We start from the raw sequence: 10,456 nt of genomic DNA on the forward strand, positions 1-10,456 counted from the left end.
GATTATATGGGGCAGGGGGAAAAATTTAGTATGACTTTAGAAGATTCTGTTATGGCGAGAAAGAAGGGATGTTTCAAGGATGTCGGGGGCAGAGCTAAAAGGACAAAGCCTAGACATGTACCCACTGGTAAAGTTGTGATGATTTAACTTTAAAATGTCATCATTAGAGTGAATTGGAATAAGTCAAATCTACAAAGGCTATGCATTCATACTAAGACTCAAATGAGAGAAGTAAACAAAAAATATAGCTTTAAGTAAACAAAAAAATTTAATACAATAGAAGGATGAATACAATATATGTTTAATAATGAGTTACATGTGGGTCTTTGAGTGTACAGGTGTGGATGCACATTTATTTTTTCTTCTGTAAAGGATGTGTTGATTTAAATATATCCATATTAAGGACGCCTGGGTAGCTCAGTCGGTTGGGCATCTGCCTTCGGCTCAGGTCATAATCCAGGGTCCCGGGATCAAGCCCTGCATCAGGCTCCCTGCTCAGTGGGGAGCCTGCTTCTCCCTCTGCCTGCCGCTCCCCCTGCTTGTGCGCTCTTTCTCTCTCTCTCTAGCAAATAGATAAAATCTTTAATAAATAAATTAATAAACAAATAAATCCACATATAATTTGCCTATATTTATGTTTCATATATGAGCAAGCAGATAAAAAGGAACCAAAAAGTAGGATGAAGGAGCCATCAAGACTAGTAATTTTGTAAAATTACCACAACCAGATAGAAGGGGAGTCTGTCAATTACTCAGCACCAGATTTACAATAAGCAAGTAAAAATAGAGTTGAGCCGATATTCCAGGAATGAGAAGGGTGAATCAATCTTCCATCTCTCAGGAGAGAAAACAACTAAATGGCCCTACTAATTATAATAAAATACTGGTAAGAAATACATAAGTTTTTAAGCAGATCGACGTTATATAATGGCAAGATGATTGATTAAGGACTATTGGTCATGAAAAACTTAGAACTTACATCATTTCCAAGACAGACACTAAGTTTCAAAAATTAAAAACCATAAAGAAGACAGAGAATTACAAATCCTGTGGTACTTAAAAACTTTTACTATTACAAAAGGGTTTTTAACAAATGGTCTAAATTACCCTGGACAACAAAACTAGGTTTTATATCCCAACCAAGAAAGAATTAGTTAATATCACAGATCCTGGAACCTCAACTGGTCTAAAGTTGTATTTCTTTTTCTACTGGGTTTGATAAGATTTCTGAAATCCTAGAAAATAATCAAAGTGCTACTACTGAAACCTTAAGAAGATATCAAATATTGTATAATCTTAAGAGGTATAAAGCAGTATAAAGATAATGCAGTAATATGGCATTGAATAGGTTTAGATACAAGTGTAGTTGATTTTGCAATTTTTGTATTTGTGCATACTTTGCTGATGTTTAAGGCATATGAGATATTCAGAAGTATCAGCCATATTAAATTTTTAATTCCAGCTTAAATTGTTTAAGGGAATTAAATTAATCAAATGTGTATTATATGTTAAATGATCAAGCAAAAATGATTTCAACATTTCATTTATTAGAAATATGATTTTGGGGCACCTGGTGGCTCAGTTGGTTAAAGCATCTGACTCTTGTTTCGGCTCAGGTCATGATCTCGGGGGTCGTGGGATTGAGCCCTGTGTTGGGCTTTGCACTCAGTGGGGGGTCTGCTTGAGATTAGATTCTCCCTCTCCCTCTACCCCTCACCCCCTCCCCCTCCTCTCAAATAAGTAAATACCTTTAAAAAAAAAAAAGTATGATTTTGTAAATTGGGCATTAAACAACAAATAGCTGTGAGTATCCTCCAGGCAAAAAAGCCCCCTAGACATGAAAAATACTGAGTCATAAGGCACAAAGTAGATAATGTGTTTTTACTACTACTCTTTGAGAAGAAGGGAAAGTAATAAATGGGAGACTAAAACAAGGGGTTGGTTGAAAGAATTTTGGAAATTGTGTCACATACACTTTCTGAGAAGGACACACAACCAAACAGATAATTAGTCTACAGTGTGGTGAATATTACAGAAGGGATGCTCTGGGAACAAAAAAGAAAGAAAAGGAAAGAAAAGTTAACTCAACGTGTGCATCTGTTACTTAACAGGCATAGTAGAAGACTATGTAATTGACTAGATGTTTGTAACCAAGTATCATGGAAACCTCACATCCGTTCTAATTCCAAACATTTTTCACAATGTGGGGAAACCAGATTAAGCCTAAAATGTCCCTGTGGCTAGGATCTAGACATATTCTCCAGGCCTACCTAATTGATAGGACAGCCAAGATGTCTGTTTGCTAAGGGACTTCTGGAAGAGAACTGATGTGAAGGGAAAAAAAATAAGGCATCAGGACAAGCCTGGTGCAGTAATGAAGCCTCAGGAACAGAGTACAGCATCTGTCACTTGGATTTGACTCAGCCTCAGCTCAAATGGTGTCATGTCTAAGGAAAGGGAGAGACAGGGGAAGAATGAGGTCTCAAGAACACCCAAGAAAGAGCAAAAATCAAAACTTGAAATATCAGTTTTTACTAAAATTTCTGATGTATTAATCCTACTTTGGGACCCCTCCAATAGAGTATAACACAAATGTGAGGAGAGATGGTCTCCTCACGTTATTGTAGACATCAAGAGATCATATTTCCAAGGAAATGCTGATTACAAATTAGAGGGCTCAAAGATTAGTTAAGCAGATTCCCCTACTTCTGACAAAGTTGTAAGTGATAGAGTTAGCATTTGGACCCGGATACTGTGTGAATTCAATTCTTTTCTTTTCTTTTCTTTTTTCATTTCAATGTGCTCCTCTGTGGTTTCCTGGCTGTGTCTATTTCTAATGATAACTACTTCACTTGCAGCTCTCAAGTGAAGGATGCTCAGTCTCCTATACTATCTGTCTTAGGATTTAAAGTTGAGTCTGTATCCCCATGCTCCCTTTTGCTGCACTTAATTAAAAATTCATGTTCCTTTCAAACTTATTTTCATCAGGCTTTATTTGAGTACCCCTTCTTATTACTGACACCTACTCATCTCCTAGTCACTCTTTAAAATTCATTGAAGAATTTAGCTGTTGGCTCACTGTTTTCCTCTTCTGCCATGAATTAACCTTTCCCATGGACACTTCCAACACCTTGGTCTCTCAGTTTATTTAGCTTCTCAATTTCAGTGAACTTTTCCCATTTCTACTTGAACTTCCCCCATTCCAACGACACATCTTGAACCCTTTGATTGACTAAAATTGCTCCAACTCGGAGATAATGTATCCAGATATCCCACTTTCTGACTACAGTCTTCTATCTCCTCTGTTTTCTCACTCAATTTTTCCCTCTAAAGCTCCACTTCTATTTTATAAAGACCTCTGGTTCTTTGATCAGTCTATCTTCATTCTATTTATTCACCTCTGCTGTCTTCTCTTCCTTTTATACTTTCTACTAGTCACTTATCAATATCCTCAACTCTCTCCTATGGACCTTATGTTGTTCCTACTTCTCCATGCCCACACCTGGACTGCTTATTATTGTTGATAAAAGTCAGAGAACCTACCAAGATGGCACAAATATAAATTCAAGTTCCTCAGCCTCCACTGGACTAATGATATTGTCTAGAAATCCTCCCATGCCTCTTTTGTCAGTTCTGTCTTCCATTCTTCACAGTGACTATTCATTTTCTCCTTTCTCTTCAAATCTCTGACCCTATCACTTCATTCACAGCAGATGACCTGACCTCTTATTTTCATAGAGAAAATACTATACAAACAATTAAATAAGAACTTCCTCAGTTCCTGGCACCAAATGCACCATTTTCTGCAATTAAACCTACCATTCTTTCTTTCCTCTAATTACAAAGGAGAGTCTCTTTGTCATAGCCACACGCCTCTTAGAAGAGCTGACCACACTCACTGTTTCATTTCTTTCACACCCATTCCTCAATCCACTGCTGTCTGGCTTCTGCCTGTTACAGGAATCACTCTTGGTGAATTCACTAATGACTTTGTTGCTAAATCCTATGGCTATTTATCAGTCCTTATTTCATCAATCAATGGCATTGCTACTATTGACTTCATCCTCTCTTTTTTTTTAATTAAGATTTTTATTTATTTGAGAGAAAGAGAAAGAGGGCGCACACACGCATAAGCAGGAGGAGGGGCAGAGACAGAGAATCTCAAGCAGACTGCACGCTAAGCACGGGGGCCTGACAAGGGGCTCGATCTCACAACCATGAGATCATGACCCTGAGATCACCACCTGAGCCGAAACTAAGAGTCAGACACTTAACTGAATGAGCCACCCAGGTGCCCAGACCTCATCCTCTGTTAAACCCCACCATTTGGCTTTGTGATACCATATTCTCCAAGTTTTCCTCCTATGGCCTTAGCCATTTCTTTTTAGTCCCTTTCTTGTGTTCCCATATCTATGCTAATTGATTAGTTATCAATGTTCCTCAAGGCTTCTGTCTTTGACCTTCTTTTCACCTCATTCTACCCACAATAAGTGTACTCTCACTACCCACTTCTATGGCTATAATCATCAACTCTATGCAATGACTCAAAAAAACTACAACTCTTTCCCAGATATTTCTTCTGAACTGTTTATCCAACTGTCTATTAAATATTTCCCTTTGGGTATTCTACAGCATTTCAGACTCAACATATCTAAAATTGAACCCAGGGGCACCTGGGTGACTCAGTTAGTTAAGTATCTGCCTTCAGCTCGGGTCATGATCCCAGGGTTCTGGGATCAAGCCCCATATTGGGCTTCCTGCTCAGTGGGGAGGTGGGGAGTCTGCTTCTCCCTCTGCCTCTGCCCCTCTGCCCCACTTGTGCTTGTGCTCGCTTTCTCGCTCTCTCTCTTTCAAATAAATAAATAAAATCTTTTTTAAAAAATAAAATTGAACCTATTATTTGTCCAAATGCCCCACTCCTTCAACTGCCCACCTCCCCCCCTCTTGTGTTCCCTATCTCTTGGAACAATACCACCATCCGCCAGGATGTGACAATGAGAAATAGAAACAAAGATATTCTGAAGCAGAAAGGATACACACATGCATCCATTCATTAAACAAACATTTATCAAGTGACTCCCTGCCCAGTATTGTGTTAAGTACTAGGAGATAAGCTGTGAGAGACAAAGACCTACAGTTCCAGAAACAGAAAGAAAGTACATGTCAGGCAGAGATGCAGAGAAAGACCTACACAGAAAGTTTCATTGCAATTTGTGTGTTTGGTAACCAGAAAAAAAAAGTATATAGGGGCGCCTGGGTGGCTCAGTTGGTTGAGCGACTGCCTTCGGCTCAGGTCATGATCCTGGAGTCCCGGGATCGAGTCCCACATCGGGCTCCCTGCTCAGCAGGGAGTCTACGTCTCCCTCTGACCCTCCCCCCTCTCATGTGCTCTCTCTCTCTCTCATTCTCTCTCTCAAATAAATAAATAAAATCTTTTTAAAAAAAGTATATATATATATATGTATATATGTATATATATATTTCAAATAGTTGTCCTGAGACAGGATGTTACACATAATTTGGGTGCTTTTTGAAATTTTTCTTTAGCTTAGGGATGCCTGGGGTGGCTTAGTCAGTTAAGCGTCTGCTTTCGGCTCAGGTCATGAGCCCAGAGTCCTGGGATCGAGTCCTGCATTGGGCTCCCTGCTCAGTGGGGAGCCTGCTTCTCCCTTTCCCTCTCTCTGCCGTTCCCCCTGCTTGTACACTCGCTCTCTCTCTTGCTCTCTCTCTCTGACAAATAAATAAATAAAATCTTTTAAAAAAATAAAAATTTTCTTTAGCTTAAAGAATGTTGAAGAGGGAAAAGGGCTCATCAAGGAGACAGATTTGTGACTCATTCTTATTCTCTCTACTGCAGATCGTTATTGGCAATTAGCTGTGTACTAATTATCTGGTGAAATCTCATACTATTATTTTGGATCATTCTTTGACTCTTGATTTTTTTCAATAAATTTATGGGGCTTTTTTTCCATTACAAAAGTGATGAAGGTTATGGTTGGGGGGAAATATATAAGAAGCCTTTTTAGGGAGATATAGAATACAAAGAATAAAGTTGTGGATTAATTCTCATTCTTTCTGAACTCCTACTCTGGACCCAAAGCAGGATATCTTAATATTTAGGTGTTTTCCTAAGGGTATGAATGCCACTGATTATGGGTGAACTCTGGGGGAATTTTAGGACTATGGCTTGACTGCTATTGAGCCTCTCTCTTCAGATACTTATTCAAAAGTGGTAAGTCAAGGAACTAAGTTGCAGTCTGGTGCTTCATCCAGAAGTAACAGGGATGAATTTTAGGGCATATTCAGGTATGGAGAAAATAACATTTATTTTCTTGTAATGAACTTAAATCCAAACCTGAAGCCTCATGCTGTTACACTGGCAGAAAACTTAATCTTAGTCATTATTGGCATTCCCAAGAATTCCACCAGAGATATGTATATATCCTAGGGTGGGTCTTATCCACCATTAAAGCATCAGGGAGGCTCTGCAGCGATTGGCTCAATAGTCCAGATTGGTTACCACAGAGATGGCCATTGCCCCAATCTGCATGATCTCATCAGGACCCGTGGCTTAGGGCATGAGCATCTTCATTGAGAATAAAACTCCTTATGCTCAGGGTCCAGCCCTCTCCCCATGGTGCTGTCAAAGAACATGGTGCAGGTTGTCTCAAATCACAAAACTATAGACCTTCACTCGCTTCCTAGCCTTCTGAAATCTTTTCTTCCTTGGTTTTCTCTAAGGCACTTCTTTGTCTTCTTAACCACACACATACACACACACACACACACACACACACACACACACACACTCCTTCCCTGGATATTTTCTTTTTCTTTTTTTTTTTTTTACATTTTTAAAAGATTTTATTTATTTATTTGTCAGAGAGAGAGAGAGAGAGCACAAGCAGGGGGAGCAGCAGGCAGAGGGAGAAGCAGGCTCCCTGCTGAGCAAGGAGCCCAATGCAGGACTCTATCCCAGGACCCTGGGATCATGACCTGAGCCGAAGGCAGACACTTAACCAACTGAGCCACCCAGGTATCCCTCTCCCTGGATATTTTCATAATCTTTTCAGTCAGGTTGAATTTTCACAAAACATAAGACAGCTCTTGACTTCCAACAGCTTCTGCTTTGGGTCCTACCAAAATCCCTCTGACAAAGATGCAAGGGAGGAGAAGTATGCAACAATACAAATTAATGTCTCAAAAATTAGGTAACTGCCCCCATGAAAAAGCAGTTTGCACACTCAGTGGTAGTCCTCACCTGGGATGAGGATTCAGTCTTTTTTATCATGTTGTTTTTTTTTTTCTTGGTCCTATTATCAGAAGCAGGGATGTGCACTCAGTGCTCCAGTTCTCCTGAAGTTGTTACACAAAAGCTAGGGCTTATCTCTCATTGATATATTTTACTTGTACAAGTCATTCATTTATTAGAAACAAGAGTCTACACAACTTAAAGACTCAACTGCTTTATCTTGCTTAGACCAACTTATGTTAACTTAGAAAATAAAACACATTTGTTGTCAGCAATTGCTCATGGATACATTTACTAGACAAGATTTTGGCTGCAAATGACAGAAAACCAAATCAAAGTAGGTCAAGTACAAAGAGAATCTATTATGTCAGGGTCCTGGGACCGAGCCCTGAGTAGAGCTCCACACTCAGAGGGGAGTCTGCTTGAAGATTCTGTCTCTCTCTCTCCCTCTTCTCCTCCCCTCCCCTGCTCACACTCGCCGCCCCCCTCTCTAAAATAAATAAATAAAACTTAAAAAGAGAGCGAGAATCTACTGGCTTACATAATTTGGAAGTTCTAAGAGTTGAACATCACAAATGGATCGATCAAGGAGGGAAAGTGTCAAAATTTTTATTATATGACCTAGACTGGAATCAGAGTACTCCATCTTCCAGGTATTGTGATTAGGTAAGCAATGGTCATTTGATAGTCGCACCTCACTGGGGTTTTTTTCTCCTACCCTATCAAGAAATACCCTTCTAAATCCAGTGAAAATATTCTTCAGGAGTAGAGGTAAAATAAAGACATTATTAGAGAAGGAAAACCAAAAGAATTTTTTGGCAACAGTCCCGCTCTAAAAGAATTGCTAAAGGAAGTTCTTCAGATAGAAGGGGAATGATACCTGAAGGAAATGGGGAACATCAAGAATGAAAGAAGAACAGAAATGGTAAATATCTGAGTAAACATAGTAGACTCTTCTCTTGAGTAATTTTAAAAATATTTACTATTGGGGCGCCTGGGTGGCTCAGTCCTTAAGCGTCTGCCTTTGGCTCAGGTCATGATCCCAGAGTCCTGGGATCGAGCTCTGCATCGGGCTCCCTGCTCCACGGGAAGCCTGCTTCTCCCTCTCCCACTCCCCCTGCTTGTGTTCCCTCTCTCACTGTGTCTCTCTCTGTCAAATAAATTTTTAAAAATCTTAAAAAAAATAAAAATATTTACTATTGACAGTAAAAATTATTAACACTGCCTGATAGGGTTTATGATTCTAATACATAAAACAACTATAACAAAAGTGTGGGGAGATGATAAAGGGATTTATTTGGGGGTAATAGTTCTACATTCCACTTGAAGTAGTAAAATACTGATTCTAAGTGGACTATGGAAAGTAAATTATGTTTATTGCAATCACTAGAGCAACTACTAAAAAAAAAGTATACAAATAGATACTGTCATAAACACAATAGTTAAAATGGGATACTAGGGGGCGCCTGGGTGGCTCAGTCGTTAAGCGTCTGCCTTCGGCTCAGGTCATGATCCCAGGGTCCTGGGATCGAGCCCCGCATCGGGCTCCCTGCTCAGCGAGAAGCCTGCTTCTCCCTCTCCCACTCCCCCTGCTTGTGTTCCCTCTCTCGCTGTCAAATAAATAAAATCTTTTTTTAAAAAAATGGGATATTAGAAGATGTTCAAATTAGCCAAAAGAAGGCAGAGAAACGGAACAAAGGGAACAGAAAACAAATAATAAAATGATGTACTTAGTATATATTATATTAGAAAGGTAAGAATAACTGTTGGAGAAATTAAGTTCAGTTACCAATGAAGTATTCAGAATCACCAAAGAGTCTAAATTTGAAGTTAACTGCAGAGAACATTTAGGGACCATAGCAGCAGGGGTCAGGAGGGCCTTTTGGTCTGGACACAGACTTTTTTTTTTTTAAAGATTTTATTTATTGGGCGCCTGGGTGGCTCAGTTGGTTAAGCGACTGCCTTCGGCTCAGGTCATGATCCTGGAGTCCCGGGATCGAGTCTCACGTCGGGCTCCCTGCTCAGCAGGGAGTCTGCCTCTCTCTCTGACCCTCCCCCCTCTCATGCTCTCTATCTCATTCTCTCTCTCTCAAATAAATAAAATCATTAAAAAAAAATTAAAAAGATTTTATTTATTTATTTGACAGAGAGAGACACAGCGAGAGAGGGAACACAAGCAGGGGGAGTGGGGGAGGGAGAAGCAGGCTTCCTGCAGAGCAGGGAGCCCCATGTGGGGCTCAATCCCAGGACCCTGGGATCATGACCTGAGCCGAAGGCAAACGCTTAACAACTGAGCCCGCCAGGCGCACCAGGACACAGACTTTTGATAATATCTCAAGAAGTATGGTTTAAGACAAAATTGCAATAAATTCATCATTCAACTCTATGTATCTTCTATAATCCTATTATGATTTTAAGAATAGCACAATTAGGGGCGCCTGGGTGGCTCAGTCGTTAAGCGTCTGCCTTCGGCTCAGGTCGTGATCCCAGGGTCCTGGAATCGAGCCCCGCATCGGGCTCCCTGCTCAGTGGGAACCCTGCTTCTCCCTCTCCTGCTCCCCCTGCTTGTGTTCCCTCTCTCGCTGTGTCTCTCTCTGTCAAATAAATAAATAAAATCTTAAAAAAAAAAAAAGAATAGCACAATTATTTGATCCTATACTTTTTTAGGTGTTGAAAGTGTTAATTTGTTAAGTAGCATTTAAAACACACCATGATTTTTGCACACTCTTTTGGGATTCTTTTAATATACGAAGAGTGCCCCAAAATGGAAAAAGCCTGAACCCTCTCTCCATCGTTGCAGATAATTCCTTTTACTGGGAATTTACTATATACGTGGAACTTTACCAACATTGCCTTTCCAATCTTCACGTGCCTATGGCAAAGGCACTATAATAAACCCCATTGCAAGGTTGAAGAAATTGGGATTTACAGAAATTGCTAATAGACCCATCTCTCGAATCCAGTAAATCCAAATGCCGCGCCTGAACTCTGAGTCCATCCCGCCGTTGCCCCAGCATTTAAGGGTCCAAATTTGGGGCCCTGTAGGACGGCTTCAAAGATCAGACCCTGGGCAGCACTAAGGGCTCTTCCCCGCCCTCTGTAGCCAAGGGAACGTGGGCCCCGCCCGACCACCTGCGCTGCGCATGCTCGGCCGCAGAGTGCGGCGGGAAAGGGGCGGGGCCTGTGTGACCGTTTGGCGTCGAA

Source organism: Neomonachus schauinslandi, chromosome 4 (assembly GCF_002201575.2).
Source record: "Neomonachus schauinslandi chromosome 4, ASM220157v2, whole genome shotgun sequence".
NCBI lineage: Eukaryota > Metazoa > Chordata > Mammalia > Carnivora > Phocidae > Neomonachus > Neomonachus schauinslandi.